This window comes from Acinonyx jubatus, chromosome D2 (assembly GCF_027475565.1).
Source record: "Acinonyx jubatus isolate Ajub_Pintada_27869175 chromosome D2, VMU_Ajub_asm_v1.0, whole genome shotgun sequence".
NCBI classification, from domain to species: domain Eukaryota; kingdom Metazoa; phylum Chordata; class Mammalia; order Carnivora; family Felidae; genus Acinonyx; species Acinonyx jubatus.
Window position 1 is genome coordinate 53,697,835 of NC_069393.1, and position 20,013 is coordinate 53,717,847.

Here is a 20,013-nt window from a genome sequence, read left to right on the forward strand (position 1 = left end):
ATCCTTTCCCCCATGCCTTGTTCCATTTTAAAGATAGAACAATCTAACACCCCAGCTTTTATATTATCTTCCACTTTAGGACTTTCACAGTATTTCTGGAAATTTTGCCTAAGCAGCATTACACCTTCTTTATTTCACAGGTATGCATAAAAAAGCAATATCCATTAACATTCTTCATGGCATTTTGATGGTAGGAAAAATATCTGAGTTTATTTTTAGGGAAAATCACATGACAGAAAGAATAACAAATATTTGTGGTTGCCTTGGGAACTCAACTTCTAGATATTATGATTATGGAAAGGAGGAACAGATTTGGAGCTGGGGCAATTGGTTACCAAGTAATAGAACAGCAAGAGAACCTGCAAGAGAGTTAGAAAGAAGTAGATCTATGTAAAAAAAACAGGTGCCTTGTCAATTATTTTTTCTTTTTGTCTGTTTCTGATTACTATATCCTGCCTTCTTGAGAGAGGAATGTGATGGGATGCTTAATATAACCAAGTGATTTTCTTGTTCTCTCTCTCTCTCTGTGCGTGTGTGTGTGTGTGTGTGTGTGTGTGTGTGTGTGTGTGTAAAGGTCAAGGTACCAATTTGACTTTTGCCAAATTGTCCTCAGAGGAGAAGGTTTCCAAGGGGAGGCACTGGAGCCAGGAAATCAAGCTTTTTGTATTCCTGGATCTTTCTTGGAACAGCTCATTATGTGTGACATTTACAGATGTAGCCCCAGCTGCTCAGGAGTGTAAGTTCCTCAGAATACACATGCTTTATAGGAGCATTAAAAGTGTCCTATGTGTTGGGAGGAGCACTGGGTGATGTATGGAAACCAATTTGATAATAAATTTCATATTAAAAAAATAAAACTCAAAAAAAAAAAGTGTCCTATGCTGCTTGTTGCCAGCATTTCTAGCACTGATACTCACTAGCAGCTTGTTCCTCTGGCCAACCTCAGAGACAAGGGGACTTCTGTAAGCTCTGATGTCTCGTGCAGACAGTGGGACTAAGTGTGGGGTTTGAAGGCCTGGAAGAGGATTCTAGTTTCATTCCCCAGTCACTCCAAGGCCTTGGTGGACCCAGGATATGGAGGTTCTGTACTTGTATGACCTTCTGAGTTGCATACAGCATTTGACTTGCTGTTCCCCCAGAAAACATTTGATGTACACCCCAAACACTCAGGGCCTGTTGGAAAGCACCCTAGGCCTAATACTCTTTCTCTTGGAGCTGGCAGACAATGGAAGGAAAGAGTTACTTGGGGAAAGAAGTAAAGCTGGATGTCAGAGTGGGGTTAGGATTCAAGCATCAGGGTCTACAGGGCTCCAAGACTCATGCCACTCCATTCCCACAGGACAAGATAGTGATGGGGTGTGTTATTGGGAGTTTAAGCCTAAGGGAGGGATATGTGTGAGGCATAGGTGACAAGGACTGGGTTAGGTTATCTGGGGTGATAGGGGCTGACAGGCCCATTTGGAGAAGTCAGAAAACACAGGTAACAGACTCTATTGCTGCATATAAGCTGGCAGGAACTGCTTTGATGAGGGCATAGTGCCAGCCCACATGACTGGGCAGCCACTGTGGAAGTCATCCTCCCTGATTTCTCTTCCATTGCCAAAACTCAGCTCTTCTTTGATTCTGTCTCTGTGTCTCCTGATGCACAGGCTGCACTGGCTGGAAAACTCCCTTCTATTGTCACAAATTGTATTCGAGAGGGTTTCTTGTTCCAGGCCAACTCCATTGATCTCCTAAGAAAAAGAGGTAGAGCCGAATGTTCAAGCATTTGGATGAACCTAACCTCCAATCCTAGTTCTGCCTCTTACTAGCTATATCATCACCGCAGGTAGGTAACTTAAATTTTCTGAGTCAGTGTTCTCAACCAGTACAATATGATTAATTTTGTATTGGTTTGTTCAGAGGGCTAAATGAGGTAATGCAAGCCCAACCGTGGCTCAAGCAGTGGTTGTTGGTGTAGTCTATTGTGGCCAAGATCATAAGGTCACAGGACATGAAAAGCAGCCACAAAACCCAACCTAGACATTTATGAGGCAGAAACCACCTGTGGTGACCTTCTTAGAAGATGGCCATGTTAACTGGCCATACTTGACTGAAGGAAGTGGGTAGGTGGTAGGTGGGGGGAGGGGTAGGAGGAGATAGAAAAGGGAAGAATTAAATGAGTGTCAGTTCCTCCTAATAATGAAGAGCATAGTGTTCCCACCATCACACAGGCTTGTGCTTACATTCCAGCTCTGCACTTACTGTGTGACAATGAGCACATTACTAAACATCTGACCCCCAGTTTCCTCAAGTGCAAATTGGCCTAATGATATCTATAGTGTTGTGAAGATTTCATGGATGGTGCACGTAGTGTTTAGCATAGTGCCTGGTACCCAGCAAGCACATAACAAATGGTAACTGTGAGGATGAAACTGAGAGTTTTCCAGTGCTGCTCTTTCCATCCAAGGAGGCAGGAAGGAGACAGGGTGGGTACTTGGTAAAACTGGGTGCTGGTGAAGTGGATGTGGTATCTGAGAGCTTCATTTCTGGACCTCTCTTCTATATCCTGAGCCTTATGTCCTCCCACCCTGCTGCCCAGTGCCTGGGTGCTGCCAAAGTCCCTTTCCTCCAACCCATCCCAAGGGATAGTTTGTCCCTTGCCCTCCTCCTATACTGCCTCCAAACCCATGTCCTTTCTATTCAGCTTTTTCACAGCCAGGTTTGGGGAACACAGTCCATCTCAACATTTCACGTTAAGGTGTGAAGAACCACACAACTCCCTTCCACTTTAAGGCCCCAGAGTATTTCTTTACTCCCCTGAATTGGAAATGAGAATGAGAAGCAGTGGAGTAGAGAGTGTACTTTGAGCCCAAGGACTTCCATATTGCCCTGAAAGGAGCCTGCAAGACAAGCCTGGAGGAAGGGCAGAATCAGCAGGGGAGGGAGAAGGTGTGGGTTTCCCTAACCTCCCTACAGCATCCCCTTTCTTTGCCTGAGAAGGCAAACCCTAATTCTAGAACTTGAAGCTGATGTTGCTTTCCGAAGAATAGGGTGACCCAGGACTGATACTCACCAAGCCAGGCTCAGTCCTAGATTCTGGCTTCCAGTGTACTGTCAGCAGCAAAACCTGGTTCCCAAACCACCAAGTCTAGTGAGAAAAAGTATCAGCAAATGGTGAAGTGACAGGAATCTTTGTACCCACCCTAGACTTTTCTATCATGAGAAAAAGAAGAATCCTGGAAATTTGGGAAATTAAAACACTTTTCAACACCATTTACAGATGTAAAAAGCCTCTGGTTACTTGGGTATTGCGCATTTGCATATTTGATTTTATACATTGATTCAAAATGAAGTTATGGCCTTGCAAGCTATAATCATCATTATCATAATAATCATAATCATTGAATTTACAGTTCATATGCGAGTTTCTTAAAGATTATTCAGTTTAATTCTTTTAGCAACTCCATCAAATAGATAGTACTGTTAATCCTCCTTTTACAGTTGAAGAAACAAAGACTGAGAATGTGACTTACTCAAGATCCCAGCTCCTGTAACCTCTGGGTGTTGTTTTGCTGTTGCTTTTTCATTTAGGTAGTCTGCTGCCAACTTTGGAATAATTCATGGAGAGGTGTGAGGCTATGGCTCTTTGCCTCTTCCAATGTGAAGCATAATAAGCTACATTAATTTCCAGGAAAAGGGCTGAGAGAGAAAAAAGGAGAATACATCTATGATTCATTGATACAACTTTTAAGGAAATTTGATGAGTCTAGAATTTCAAGCTTTCTTTTGACCATCTTCATTTTTTTTTTCGAATCAAAGTTTAACCTATTGAAATATATATACTTTTACTCTACCTAAACATAAAGCTCCACATGTCACAGGGCTTAGAAGGGTGGGTCTCCTAACTGATTGGAGGCAGTGAGTTCTATTTCTTATTTAAAGTCATAAATGTTTTAGAATAGGGAGGGAATGTTAAGATATTGTTTGTATGAAAATACAAAAGCATGAGATTGGAAGCTTGTTGCAGGGCTTTGGATGAGAACAAAGGAGGGAGAGTGAAAACCGACATTGTTGTATAAGATAAAACCACCCAGGCAGGTGGAAGCTTTGGATGAAGTATTTCCATTAAAAAGCAAAGACAGAAGCAAAATAAACTGTGAATGGAGTTTTCCAACTAAAGGAGGTCTTTGCAAACCAGATATTCTAATAATTAGTATTTCAAAGATACTATGCCAGCTTGGTCTTGGGGAAGTTGCTTAATCTGTCTCATTTGCGTTTTCCTTATCTGTAAAACAGGAACTAAAACAGTAGTTAACTTATAGTTCCTTTAAGAGTATTAAATGAGAAAAAAAATTTTTATGTGGTGTGCCTAGTACAGTGCTTGGCATGAAGATCACAGTAGATGTTGGCAACACTTTCCTTCATTACCCCCCACCCAACCCCTTTCAATTATGAAAGTTTGAAACACTGTAACTTTAGCTAGATATTGATTGGAAATCTAATTTTCCAAAAATATATGAAAAATTCTTAATATTCCTCATAGATACTTTTTGCAAGTTAGAGGAGGATTTTAGTGCCCTTCTTCCATCTTCTTTGATTTAATTCTGATTCAAAAGAAAGATATGGCTAAGAAGTAGGAGAAATGAATAGTTGGTTTAGGCATTAATAATCTTGAAGGAGGAAAACAAGGCAACCAGCAGTTGGCCTCAATTTTTAGGAAGAAGGATTAAAAAAAAATGCAGAAAAATGATAGGTGAGATCTCATGGTCAGATTTGCTAAAGAATATGGCTCAAAAGGATAGGAGTCTAAAAGTGATATAACCAACTAAATGAGCAATCAGATTATGTGATCAGAAGTAATCTTAATGGGTAAGGGAAGTGAAAGGCATTTAAAATACTTATTTGACCAGAGGGACCTTAATAAGGAGTTTAGAAATTAGGGGTGAGTTTAATTTTATTTTATATATTTCTCCATTTTCTCAAAATTTCTATGATCACCATGGCTTTTATAAAATAAAGTCCTCCCCCCCATCCAAGGATTTGTACAATAGAGAAAAAAGATGTCAAGTAGTCGAGAAGAACGTTTAGAAGCTAGGAGAATTCTTTTAAAAGTAGCATCCCTTGGGCTAAGTATCACTTGGAGATGAGGCATGCAGGAAAAAATGCTAAAGATAACAAAAAAAGTTATTTTGATTACGGTTCAGTGCAAGACATGAACAGGAAGAGGGATTCACAATGGTAATGATTATGCAAAAGAATTGGAACCTCTGAACTTCTATTTTGCTTGAGTCTAGAAAGATGCAGTTCAGTCAATTCAAAGTGAAACATACCTCATTAAGAAGTCATTGAAACAGAGGAGAAGTTATTAAGAGAGTCCATGATTTTTCTAAATGAATTTAAAGAACTTTATAGACATGATGGTCTTTAAGTTCTCAGAGTTAGTAACCTAAATCATAAAATATGGGGAGGATAGGTTCAGGAAACTCCACATGAGGTTGATTCTTGGCAAAGTCTTAAAATAAATATGGAAGATTTGTTAGCAACTAAAAAAGAAAGCCCCAATCACTTGAAACTGGCATGGATTTATTAAATCAAGTTATATCAAATTGCCCCAGTTAGGAAGATGCGTAGGAGGATGTTAGAGTTAATGAATTTGGAAGTCTCTCAAATTCATAGAAATAGTGTATTTTATTTCAGCAAGAGGTTCATAAAATTTTTTATAGAACATTTAAAACAAAACCAAAAAGAATAATATACCTCCATATACCCATTACCCATCTTCAACAGCTATCAATATTCTGAGATTTTTGTTTTCCCTGTTGCTCTCCCCTCCACCAGGTCTTTTTATTGTTGGTATTGGAATACTTTAAAGCAAATCCCAGATATAATATCATTTTACTTGTAAGTACTTCAGTATGAGAAAAACGTATGATATACAACAGTATGAGAAAGACGTATGACAAAGTCTTTCATGATATGCTTAAAGATGAGTTGGAGAAACATGGATTGGATAAGAATGAACTCAGAGGATTGGTATTAGTGTGAATCATGGCTAAATCATGTTGACAAACGGTTTGAAATCCACCTTGAGGAAAGGTTATAGGGGAACATACCACAAGGTTCTGCACTTGTCCTAGTATTATTTGGCACATTTTATCAATGATTTGGATGAAACCATAGGAAGCACATTTAGCAAATTTGCCAGTAATACACAGCTTTTAGTGAGAGTGCAATATATTACATAAAAGAATCAAGTGTCATCAAACCAGAAAGATGGGCTGGAGCTATAAGGCTGACATTTAAATGATATACACACCCCAAGAGAGAATCCTGACACGGAGATAGTTTGTATGAAAAAGATCTGTAGGTTTTACTGGACCACAGTTTTCAATATGAGTATCTAAAGCAACTAGTCATACTAGGTGGCAGCAATTAAAGTTAAGTTTCCAAATCAAGGATATAATAACTTCACTCTCTCTGTAGTACTATCCTCAGTTCAGAGCAGTGTTTTGTCTTAATTATTTTTAATGTTTATTTATTTTTGAGAGAGAGAAAGACAGCACAAGCAGGGGAGGGGCAGAGAGAAAGGGAGAGACAGAGTCCAAAGCAAGCTCCAGGCTCTGAGCTCTCAGCACAGAGCCCAACACGGGGCTCGAACCCATGAACCACGAGATCATGACCTGGGCCAAAGTTGAACCAACTGAGCCACCCAGGTGCCCCCAGAGCAGTGTGTTTTGAGAGAGACATTAACAAACCAGAGGGCATCTAGTAGTGGGTAATTAGGGTGACATGAGATCTGGCAAGGTGAGACATGAGATCTGTAAATGTGGTTAATGGAACTGGGGTTATTTGTCCTCAAGAATGGGAAACTGGGTATCTTTGTGGATTAAAATTGTTAATGAAGAGAAGTAAACATACTGCATTGCATCATAGCTTAAAGCTGAAATCAGTGGGTGGGAGTTGGAATGAAACAAAACTTGCATCGTGATAAAGAGCTTCCTAGAGATTAGCCATGTCTGCCAAAAGCATGCACTACATGGACATGTATTTCTGTCAGTGGAGAAGGATACTGCAGAGGTTAAATACCCAGCTTTCAAGAATTCCGTAGAAGTAGATTTTCTGCTTAGAAGCAATTTGAAACTTTGGCTGCACATTAGAATTACCTGAGGGGTTTTAAAAATGACTAGTGCCTGAGCCCTAAGCCCAGAGACTCTGATGCAGTTTCTCTGGATGGGACTGGAAAAAGTTCTAGGAGATTCTCCTATGCATTTGGGGCTGGGAACCTTGGAGTGCATGAACTCTAAGCTTCTTTCCACTTTGAGATTTTTTTTTGATCTGAAAAATATGTACCACATTCATGGAGTATTAAAAAGTCAAAATGGTGGAAAGCCTAAAGATGACAGTGAAGTCAGACACAAAACTGAGCTCAGGGAAGAAAAGAGAATTGATTAAGCGAGACTGAAAGTGCCAGAGGCTACAAGGAGAGAGTGCATCTTAGAAGAGGGGGTGCCCCTGTCTTTGGTAAGAAGGTAAGAATGAGGCTGAGTGAGAATGGTAGAGGGGATGAGAACATGACTAAAGAACATGGGGGTCTGAAGAAGAAGCTAAAGTCAGGATGGCCCCAGGAAAACTGGGATGGTTGATCATCCTAAAATTGCCCCCTGGCCCCTAAATGAGGACAGCACAAGAGACCTTTTCTTATCTTAGTCCCTCCCCCTTGCAGAGTGAAGCTGTGTTGTGTATACATCTGAGTGGGTCATACTGGCATAGCGAGCATCAGCGGAGGTTACAATTCATGCTCCCTCTAGCTGTTGGTTCCCGTCACGGGGTCTTGCTTGCCGGGCATCTTGCTGGGGTGCTAGTGTTGGGCTCACTTCCTTTGGGCTGCCTGCGAATCCCTTACCCTACCTCTCTCCCAAATCCCTGCTGAAACCTCTTAGAGTGATTTTGAACCTTGTTTCTCTGAAGAGCTTCCTAGAAGTTCCCTCACTGTTATTTCAGTCCCCCTCTCACCATGATGTTAAACAATCTCGAAGGTGACTTCCCAAATCTGGCTGGCATCAGGGATAGTGAACAAGGGCTGCCTTTAAAAAGTAGGCTAGATGGGGCGCCTGGGTGGCTCAGTCGGTTAAGCGTCCGACTTCAGCTCAGGTCACGATCTCACGGTCCATGAGTTCGAGCCCCGCGTCGGGCTCTGCGCTGATGGCTCAGAGCCTGGAGCCTGCTTCCGATTCTGTGTCTCCCTCTCTCTCTGCCCCTCCCCCGTTCATGCTCTGTCTCTCTCTGTCTCAAAAATAAATAAATGTTAAAAAAAAAATTAAAAAAAAAAAAAAGTAGGCTAGAGGGGCGCCTGGGTGGCTCAGTCGGTTAAGCCGCCGACTTCGGCTCAGGTCATGATCTCGCGGTCCGTGAGTTTGAGCCCCGTGTTGGGCTCTGTGCTAACAGCTCAGAGCCTGGAGCCTATTTCAGATTCTGTGTCTTCCTCTCTCTGACCCTCCCCCATTCATGCTCTGTCTCTCTCTGTCTCAAAAATAAATAAACATTAAAAAAAATTTTTTTTTTTAAATAAAAAGTAGTCTAGAGGTAGCTGAGGGATTCCCTATTAAGAACAGGCTAGAGGCATGCTGCTTTCATGATCTCTTTCTCATCAAAAGAGAAATATGGGTGGGAGATGTTGAGTCATTTACAAAAATAGCACAGAGGAAATCCCTCTGAAATCATAGGAGAAATGCCCAGAGTTGTGCTTTAAATATAAAGAATAAATTGGATGGTCTTCACTGACTGTACCCCTAGTACGCTTCACAAGTGCTCTGCAACTATTTTTTTAAATATCCACCATTGACTAGGGTGTAGTTAGAGTGCATTATGAATTAAAGCAGTAGTTTTCAAAGTATGATTCCTGGAGTAGCCACAGCAGCGTTACCTGGCAACTTATTAGAGATGCAAATTCTCTGGCTTCACCCAAGACATAGTAAATCAGTAACTCTGAGCATAGGGTCCAGCAGTTTTGTTTTAACAACACACGTAGGTGATTTTGAGTGGGTTCATGGTTGAGAACTGGATTATAGAAACTGTGTCTTTAGAATGTTCTCTAAAGGACTTGCCCAGAGCCTGCCCTTTGACGTAGGCAAACTGCAAGCCAAAGGAACTTCAGTTCTAACCACCGAGCCAGGGTGGGGGTGGGTTAGTATTTTGCTTAGTAAAATAGGTCATGTGACAGGAGAGAAAAACTACAAACAGGGAAGAGTAAAATCAAATAGAATCAGAGTGATAAAGCAGTGGACAATCCAATTAATTCATGTCATTACAAAATTCGAAAGTCATTATTCAAATGACTATAATTATAAATACATACCTACATAAAAAGGAATTGTATGATATGAATTAGATTTTTAAATATGCCGTATTTTGTTTCACCTTGGAGATGTGATTTCTTGTGAGACCATTATATAGTAGGTTCTGGTCAGTCCTCAATTGAAGGTCTATGTTGACAGGAAAATGGAAGAAACATGCTGAATTTTAATAATTCAGCTGATTTAATAATATCAGCTAAAAGATAATTTAGCTGCTACAGTTTTATTTTCTTGGAGTTACGTGGTAAAGAATCACAGATACCAAAAATGTGAAAAAGTTACGATCTTAATCATAACCATATCAGCCACAACAATAACAATCATAACTACAATTGCCATTTATTGAGTGCCTATACTGTGTGCACACACTGCTGTGTGCTTGGCACTAGGGATGAAGTTGTGGACAAGCAGACATGGTCCTTGCCCTCTGAACCAGTGGTTCCCAACCTCGGCTACACATTAGATGTACCAGGGAGCCATTAAAAGATTGCAGTGTGTAGGCCCCATCTGCAGTAATCCTGATTTAATTTGTCTGGGGTGGAACGCAGGAGTTGGTATTTTCTCCAGTGAATTTAATATGCAGCCAGCATTGAGGCTGGTGTGGTGGAATACTTACGTATGTAGATAATTAATTACGATAGCTTTAAGTGATAGAAAAGTTTCGAGTGTCATGCAGAGTGCCTGCTAGAGTGAGTTCATAAAAGGGTTCCCTGAGGCGTCCTTGAGGGAGTCACTTTCAGTTGGGATCTGAAGGCTGAGTAGAAAATAGCTAAACAAAGGAAGTGGGAGGAGAATGTTCCAGGCAGAGTAAAAAAATTGTGCCAGGACCTTGTAGCAGGGGGAGAGTGGTGAAGTGAGGCTGAGGGGAGGCAGAGTGAGGGGAAGAGTGGTGATAAGAGAGTCTAGAAACCCAGAAAGGGTAGAGCACACAGAACCTATGGCTTGCATGAAGGTTTCTGTTTTTATTCTAAAGTAATGGGAAGCTCTGAAGTGTTTTAAGTAACTAGTGGGTGATGTGATCATATAGGCACCTTGAAAAGATCACTCTGGCTTCAGTATAGAAAGTAAATTGTCGAGAGGCAAGAGTGGATGCAGGGAGATGAGTTAGGAGCCTGCTGTGGGAGGTGGTGGTGGTTGGACTAAGGAGGTGGCAGTGTGATGGAGGGGGATGGGGAGGCATCAGAATCTTTGGGAGGCAGGACCCAGGACTAGACACAAAGTCTCAGAAAAATTTCCTGAATAAATGGGTTGTTTGGGTGTGAAGGGTGAGGGTGAAGAAGAAACGGAGGATGATGCTGTTCTTGGTATCACAACTGGGTGAGATCTCAGTAGAGATGTTCACTGAACTATAAATGTTGAACTATGGGAAGTCGGAGGAAGAACAGGTTTGGGGGGAGGGGAGAAACATGCATTCTGTTTGAGTAGAATGGGTTTGAGGTGTCTGTGAGTCATCCAAGCTGAAAGGGCAAAGAGGGAGCCAAAAAGTCAAGAATACGTATGTCTGGACTAAACTTAAGTTAAACTATTTCCCACACATTGACAGTAGTAACTGAGGCCATGGGGTCCGTTGGGATCACTCTAATCACTCTTTTCATACAGAGCTCACTACATCTTCACATCTACTTCCCAAAGTAAGTGATGGATGTTTTAAAAATTTTAGTCTAGAAAATGAAGATTTAGAAAGTTAGAAAGTTTAGAAAGCCCAAGTCACACAACTAGTAAGATGCAGAATTGAGAGTTTATCCTATGAGATTATTACATAGTCATAAAAAAGGAGATGCATTACTACTTAATCATACTCTCTTTAATCAGAATGACTCATTGCCAGAGACAATGTAGAGTTAACCGTACTTGCTTAGAAAGAACCAGCCAAATGTGGAGTTCCTTCTATTATAAACCTATCATTTAGGGCTATTATTCTTTGTAATTTAGTGAGAAAGTATTCCATGGAGTTTATGACTAAGCGCTGGGATCCAGATTTGGGATTTACTACCCAAACATTTGTCCTCTTGCTTCCTACAGTACATGCAGACTGAAGTTGAGGTTTCCAGGCAGCTCACTAAAAATAGTCAGAACCATGGAGTTGAGAAGTAAAACATTTGAAATATTTGAATCCCCCACCCTTTTTCTTGATGGAAAATGTTGTATACTAAAAATTCAAATCAATCTTATCCATTCATTTATTCAACTGAACTGATATATGGAGTATTGACATAGGCCACACCCTTTGCTGGTTTCTAAAGATCTAAAAGATACTCTGTGTTCTCAGGGCACTTATTCTCATGGAGGAAACTGACACAAGTTAAAGGCCATTGTAGCACTGTGCACAGGTGCCATGAGACAGATGCAGAGGAAGGGCAAGAGGCTTTCAGGAAGACTTTCTGGAAGCAGTGACACATAAACTGCTCATTCTCTCTCAGCCTCCATTTCCCCAGAAGATAGTTAGATAAAGAAGTGAGAGGAAAGAATAGTGTTTTAGACAGAAGAAAGAAGCAGAAACATTGTGTAAGGCATAAGGATATGAAAAAGGGCCAGTGTAGAAACTAACACCTTGAAGTATACCTGGGGACATGGCCTCCAAACTGTTGTTAAAGAGTTTTGCTTTTATTTTGAGACATTGCTCAGAGAATTAGAAGTTCACACTGGTGGGATTGTAGAATCAGGTTTGCATTTTTAGGATGTTCGTGCTGGCTCTAAAGTAGAAAATGGACTGGAAGGGGAAGAGCCTGAGTATGAGAGGGCCTCTATAGAAGCTGTTGTAGAAGTCCAGGCAAGAAGAGATAAATGAAAGGATTTGAGAGATATTTAGTGGGTAGAATCAATAAAACTTGGAGCTTGATCAGAGGGAGAAGAAGGAGTTTAGGGACACTGGTGGTATGGTGGTGACCTTCACTGAGCAGATTATAGAGAAAAATTAGTGTGGGGAAGACAGTTAAGTTTTAAACGTGGTGATTTTGGCTGTAGAACATTAAAGCAAATATGTCCAGTAGGTGACTAGAATTACAGATTTGGAGCTCAAGAGCAAGTTCTGGACTGGAGATAATAGATGAGAGAGTCATCTCCATACAGATTAGGGAGTCATCTCCATACAGATTAGAGAGTCATCACCCTTGAGTTGAGTGTATGTATATAAAATGAAATGAGCCAAGGTTCTCAGAACACTATGTAACATCCCTATTCAAAGGGTATGGTGAGAAAGAAGAGCCAGTAAACCAGGGTCAGAGAAATAGGAGGACTATTACAAGAGACCCTGGTGTCATGGAAGCCAAGAAAGGAGAGACTTTATGTAGTAAGAAATTAACAGTGTCAAAGTCTACAGGAAATGTAAATACTGAAAAGCATCCATTGGCTGTTTCTATGAGTGGCTTTAGTGGGATGGTGGGACAGAAGCCAGGTGTGGTGGATCAAGGAGGGAGTAGGTTGTGAGGAGGTGGAATTTAGGAATGCCCAGAGTATACAGAGAAAAAAAAAAAAACAAGTTAGAGGAAGTCACATCTTAAGAACTGCTGGGGCATGACGGGTCAGGTCACTGGAGATGCTGGAGGGAGAGAGCTGGAGGCAAGAGAAGTGGAATGAACATACCAGTAACCATATAAAAATCTAAGAAGAGAGGAAGTGACCTTTCCCCACCCAGTCCTGAGAGAATAGGTAGAGGGTGGGCCCAATAGTTTCTTTGTTATCTAACTTAACTATCCCATCCCTAAAGATGGGTCTACCAATGTGTCATTCCCAGAGGTCAGTTCTAGGCAACAAAGACTTTCCCAAAAGGTGGAGTAAAATTTTCCTCTTCAACTCAAGTGTTCCCCAGAGTACTTGGGTTTTCAGGAATTTCTATAAAGAGTTTGAACTATTTTAGCCATCATTTCCAAGGACCATAATGTATGCTTCCTTTTTTGTGGTATGCTGAGGTGGAGACACTTTCCCTTCCATTCAGAACAATATTGTAACTCCAAAGAAGAGAAAGCATATGGAATCACTCTTGTCTGCTTTGGCCCCCCAAGTCTGTTTCCTTGTCTGGCTGCACTCCTCCTACCTCTGCAAGTCTGAGCAAGTAAGATAGCAGACTGTATGGGTGTAAGCAAGAAGTCAATAGAATGTGCTGTACACATGCCTTTGGTGGTCTCTGCGTTGCATCCATATTCTACAGACAGCCTGTATCTTAAAGGGAAAGACAATCTATTTCGCTTTACAGAATAAAAAGAATGACAATCCCATGAAACTCAACATGCAAATGATGAGTGTATAAGGCATAATACCCACTTATTGTTTAACAATGATCAGCTCATTTTTTACCCTGTTAGTTGTGGCAAGACAGCTTGGTGGACATGAAATCATAGTCAGGGAAGTTAGTCTCATTATCTTAGAGGGGTCATCCTTCATCACTATGGAGAAAGAACTTTCAGGGAAGTGGCATACTTGATTCTATGGCGAAGGCAGCTTTCCCCCAGACCATGCTGGAGACACACCATGCTGTCTGATTCTTTTAGTTGCCATTTCACTCCTCACAGATGACCCCACCTCACCATATTTACAAATTCTTTCTTCATTCAGGGTACAAAATTGAGTAGGACACCACTTTCTTAGTTGTATTCTGGATTTGAGGAAATACTTAAGTCACAGGACTGAACATACACTTAAGATAAAAAAAAAAGTGTGGGCAATTTTGGTAGGACCTGCTCTCATCTGTTTATGTGTTGGTCTTACTAGTTTTACCCTAGAAGGACACCCCTTTCTCCAAGATCCAGGGACCTTTCTGTAACCCCTCCTGCCTTCCGCCTCCCTAAGTGAATACAGAAAATAAACTAAAAAAATCTGGGGGACTCTTAGGTTGTCCTTCCCAAATATCAGTTGTATCTATTACACCCTTGACAGGAACTAGATACTTACTCAACTTAAGATTGAGTTCTCACATAAGTATCTAAAGTGCAGATATTCTGTGTTGCTGGTTAAAGAGAGAGCCAGCTGCTTAATACTGATGATCTGTGATGGTTACCAGAGAATTTAGAAACTTGACCATATCTTATCCAGAGAGGTGTTCCCTCTTGTATTTACATAACAGCAGAGGTACCTAAGAGGAGATGCCAAATTTCCCTCAAAATAAAGCTCTGAATCCACCCAAAGCTCTGCCTCAAAGAATACAAAAGAGATTAAATGACCTGAGAAGAATGAATGAGTGGGGATCCAGAGATGGCTACTTGGCCTCATCAAGGTTGGTCAGTGGGTAGCAAGGTGGCAGTGAGCAGAGAATCCGTAAAGTCAGCATCAAACCACCAATGCAAAACTTCCCATTTACTCATTCCCTAACTTCTGGGCTCCTAGCATCTTTGCCACTTTACTCTAAACTGGAAACCCTCTGTAAATATTTCTTCTTCAACTCAAAGCCTCTGGGTTTTCAGGAATTTCTATTAAGAATTTTAAATTACTCAGGGATTTCTATTAAGAATTTTAAATTACTCAGGGAGGGGCGCCTGGGTGGCGCAGTCGGTTAAGCGTCGGACTTCAGCCAGGTCACCATCTCGCAGTCCGTGAGTTCGAGCCCCGCGTCGGGCTCTGGGCTGATGGCTCGGAGCCTGGAGCCTGTTTCCGATTCTGTGTCTCCCTCTCTCTCTGCCCCTCCCCCGTTCATGCTCTGTCTGTCTCTGTCCCAAAAATAAATAAACGTTAAAAAAAAAATTAAAAAAAAAAATAAATTACTCAGGGAAATGAGGAAGGAAGGAGGGAAGGGGAAGAGGAAGGAGGAGAAGGAGGGAGGAAAAGGAGAGAGGGAAGGAGTAAGGAAGGTCATGTGGTAAAATATTTTAAGAATTGCTTGGTGCAGAAGGGAATCAACATGCAGACCTGGGACTGCTGTCCTTGAGAGGACCTGCTTGCTGGGTTGAATCCCTTTGATCGTGTCTGGGGGCTTGGGTTTCAGAAGAGTTGTCACCATTCTGAGGATTGGTGGGGATGGCTTGCTGTGCTTGTACTGTGCAGGTAGCGTGGTTTGTGCTGAGCCCCTGCTTTCCTTCTGGGAAAGGAATTCCGTCTGGAATATTGGTGTATGCTGAATGGAAGGTGCCTATGTATCAGCTCCCAGTGATAGCCCTGGGCACTGGGTCTCTGGTGAGCCTCCCTGGTAGGCAATATTTCACATATGTTGTTCTAACTCATTGCTGGGGGAATTAAGTATGTCCGGTGGTCTCCACTGGGAGAAGACTCTTGAAAGCTTGTACCTGTTTTCCCTAGACGTAGTCCCATGCTTGTTTTTTTTTTTTGTCTTTGCTGATGCTTCATATCCTTTCACTGTAATAAATCTTAAGCCATGAGTATGACTATATGCTGAGTCCTGAGTCCTAGCGAATCCATATTCTTCCAGAGATGTCTATGCCTTTATCCAATGGGAACATACTGTACATATTGCTCCATATTTTGCTTTGCATATATAAAATATTTTGAAGACAGTTTGTATCAACATTCGTAGATCAAAGTCTTTTTTTTCATGCCTGAATAATACTATCTGCTGTGTTTTAGAATTTTAATATCCAGACCCCAATTAATGGACCTTTGTCATTTTTAGTCTTGCTATTACAAATCATGCTGCACCAAACATCCTTATACATCATCTTTTCATATATTCATAAGTATCATTAGCAGGTTAAATTTTTAGAAGTAGAATTCTTAGGTTACAGGATATGCACACTTTACTCTTTCATACATATTACAAAATTGCCACCCACCAAAGTTGTATGAATTTTTACTCTCACCAACATGTAAGAAATGCCTGTTTCCCCACTTCCTTGTTATTTCCTTGTTGATAAATAGACTTTCTCTATTGAATTTCCTTACTGAAAACTCACCCTTGTTAGGTATACAGTTCTATGAATTTTAAACAAATGTATATAGTCATCTAACTACCCCCACAATCAAGATACGGAGTATTTCCATGATCTCAGAAAGTTCCCTCGTGACCTTTTGCATTTTGTAGTCAGTCCTCTGTTCCTGAACCTCTACCCATTGATCTGATTTCTGCCCTTAGTTTTGCCTTTTCCAGAATACTGTATAAATGAAATCCTACAGTATATAGCCTTTTTGAGTCTGGCTTCTTTCACCTAGCATAATGCTTTTGAGATTCATTCATGTTGTTGCATTTATCAGTAGTTTATTCCTTTTTTGTTGCTGAGTAGAATTACACTGTATGATTGTGTCATAATTTGGGTACATTCACTAGTTGATGGGCATTTGGGTTATTTTGTGTTTTGGGTGATGTTACAAATACTTAGGTACAGGTTTTTGTGTAGGCTTATGTATTAACTCTCCTTGGATAAATACTTAAGAGTGGGGTTGCCTGGTCATATAGCAATTATATGTTTAACTTCATAAAGGACTGCCAAACTCTTTCCAAAGTGGCTGTGCCATTTTGCATCCCCAGTAGCAACATGAGAGTTCTAGTTGCTCCACATCCTTGCCAACATTTGGTATTGTCAGTATTTTTGCGGGGGGGGGGGGGGGCATTCTAATAAGCATTTAGTAATGTTATCAAATAAAAAAAACTTTTCTATTCTGACAAGTGATAAAAGTTATCCCATTTTTTCATTTGCATTTCTTTAATTAAAGACACTGAAAATACATTTAATATATTAAGAATATATTTCTTTGAAGTGCCTATTCATGGCTTTTGCTTATTTTTCTATTAGATAGGTTGATCATATTCTTAATGATTTTTAATGACTCTATATATTAAGGAAACTAACTGGTTCATAGCTGTTACAAATATTTTTCGTACTTTGTAACTTTTTACCTTGTTTATGGCATATTTTGCTGTAGAAATATTTTTATGTTGCTTCTGACTTTTATATCTCATGGGTGCAAAGATGTGGAGATAGAAATGAGAGAATTTATGAATGTAAGGTATAGAACACAGGGGACTGTAAATCTAGGTAACCTGAGTGAGTCAGTTTACTCCACCTTGCCTCTGACCCCCTACTCTGGTGATATATGGCCAGTACAGATTTTCATAGTCTTTGTCACTGGCTGAAACTAACCAAAGCTTATTGACAAATGCAGCTGCTCTGAGAAAGGGCAGAGTCCCCAGGATGCATTTCTTCAATTCAGTTGTGGAAGAGGATTCATTTAGTGAAAGCAATGTGCTTAGTGCAAAGACCATCAATACATGAGATTGTTACACTTGTTGGCTGGGACACAGGGAATTCCTGTCTGCAGTCTCAGTGATGTCACTTTGCTGGAAACAACCCTCTTCCTTGCCAGCCCTATACTTGAATACGGGATTCCATGATGACCACAAAGACTTATTGTGCTCCATGCAGTCTATGGGCAACATAATTCAGGAGAGGCCAGAAGGGGTGTGGGTGAGGTGGTAGATGGTATGGTGGGAGGAAGTAAGGAGAAGAGCGAGGAAGGAGACTCCTTTGCTTCCTTATTTCTCATACATAGAGCCCCTATTGGCATTTGATTTTTGCAGTCATTAACAATTTTTCCAGTCAGGCACACCAAATGCAAAGTCAGTTACTTGCTGCTAATCTGAAAAGAGCACAGCTCACAGCAAGAGCCTTGGAGAGGGGAACATGGGGGTGGTAGAATCCAATTTGCAGGAAGAGCTCAGCACCCCTACTCGCATTTCCACTGCCTGAGTGTCCCTAGCTGGGCTCCTCTTGCCCAAAGCTGAGCCTCAGATGGGGCTCACTCAGGATCAGCCAAGCCACTTTGTTAAGATAAATGTGCTCCTTTTCTAAAGAGTTGTGGGCTGAAATTAACCAGCTAATTAACATTTCAAAGATTAGGAATAAATGATCATAAATAGAAGCAAATAGCTTCCTCTGAAGTCTGTGGTTCAAGGGATCAGTAGGACAGGGCATGGGTAATTTACTCAATTAATCATCTCTCCCTCTCTTTCCATTCCCATCCTCCACCTCTCCCTTCCCCTCTTATTCTCTGGATCTGTCTTCTTGCCCATGTCTCCCAAGCCTGGGTCAATCATGTTTTCCCTCCCTCTCCTTTGCCTTTTGCCCTTTAACTAACTAGTCATCATTGAGGCCTTTCAGTTTATTTTTAGCATTTGTGTATTTGTTGACATTGTACTGACTTCCTTGACTTAAAAACACAGGAAAAAACCCCACCAAATTAAACAGCTTTGTCCTCAAATTTGACTCTGGATTTATTAATTGGGAAAATATGGGGGGTGTGAGATGAAATATGATCTTTCCATTTGAACAGAAATTGGGGTGTGTTCTTTTGCATTGAGTCAAGGAATGAAGCTGAGTAATTAATTTCTACATGTCCCTAATGCAGAGCAATGGCTGAGGCAGTGGAGTGGACATGAGAGACTTGGATCGAAACCCTCTCTGCCATTTGCCACATGTCTGTATGTATGACTTTGAGGGGCACCAGGGTGGCTCAGTCAGCTAAGCGTCTGACTTTAGCTTAGGTCATGATCTCATGGTTTGTGGGTTAGAGCCCCATGTCAGGCTCTGTGCTCACAGCTCAGAGCCTGGAGCCTGCTTCAGGTTCCTCTCTCTCTCTCTGCCCCTCCCCGCCCCCCTCCCCCCCCCAACAAACCAACAAACCAACAAACAAAATGTATGACTTTGACCAAGTCCCCTTAACTTCTTGGGGAATTACAATCTCAGCCTCTGCTACTTAGCTCCAAGCTTCTGACTCCTAGGGACCAAAGACTCTATTTTAAAGGTAAAACATTGTCTGTTTTCACCTGTGACAACAGTCCAGACCACTCTTATAGCCAAATCCTCAAAGTCAGTCACTTTTCACTTCTGGATAATGGGACTGGCTCCCACATACAGCACCAGTACTATGTGCCAAGCACTGTACTAAGCCTCAGTCATGTGCTGCAGGGTAGGGCAGTGGTTAAAAGCCTGGCCTCTGGGTCCAGAATACCTGTGCTTCCTGGTCCCAACATTTACATCAGTGTAACTTTGGGCAACTTACTTAGCTTCTCTGTGACTCACTTTCCTCATCTGTAGAATGACAGTAATGATGATAATAGTACCTACCTATAAATTGTGAGCTTATTTAGAAAAAGGGTCTTTGCTAATGTAATTAAGGATCTTGAGATGAGTTCATTCTGGATTTAGGGTGGGCCCTACATCCAATCACTGGTGTCCTATAAGAGAAAAGAGAGGGAAATGTAGCACACACAGACACAGGGGAAAAGGCCATGTGCAGGCAGTGATTGGAGAGACGTAGCCACAAGCCAAAGAATACCAGGAGCCACCAGAAACTGGAAGACGCAAGAAAGAAATCTCCTCCAGAGCCTTTGGCCCTGTTGACACCTTGATTCTGGACTTCTGCCTTCCAGAATTGTGAGAGAATAAGTTTCTATTGCTTTAAGTCACCAAGTTTGTAGTAGTTTGTTGTTGATAGCCCTAGGAAATTGATGCAGATGATAATAGTACATCTACGTCAGAGGATTGTTGTGAGGGTTAAATGGGTGGCTATATTCAAAGTGCTAAGAGCAGAATCTGGAGTACAGTGAAGGCTCTTGAAGTATAGGCTGCTATGTATTGTTTGCTCATCGAATCTTACCTAGCAACCCTATGAAGTAACTACTATTTTGGACCCCATTTTGCACATGAGGAAGTGGACACTCAGAGAGGCTGAGCAAAGGTGAGCTTGTCTGGGCTCTGCTATATCTTGAGCCACCCTTCAGACGTTTGTGGAGTTTAGC

General features: G+C 41.2%; 1 protein-coding gene and 1 long non-coding RNA gene across 5 annotated transcripts in view; one reads left to right on the plus strand and one right to left on the minus strand.

Moving 5' to 3' along the window:
- ENTPD1 (ectonucleoside triphosphate diphosphohydrolase 1) overlaps nt 1-20,013 on the plus strand; it is a 128,784-nt gene that overhangs the window by 58,465 nt on the left and 50,306 nt on the right. The window lies entirely within an intron of this gene.
- On the minus strand, nt 518-19,824 carry LOC113600244 (uncharacterized). Its single transcript, XR_003421224.2, has 4 exons — nt 19,340-19,824; nt 3,516-3,681; nt 3,056-3,130; nt 518-1,733 (listed from the first exon to the last, which is right to left on the minus strand). It is a non-coding gene; the product is annotated as an uncharacterized LOC113600244 (long non-coding RNA).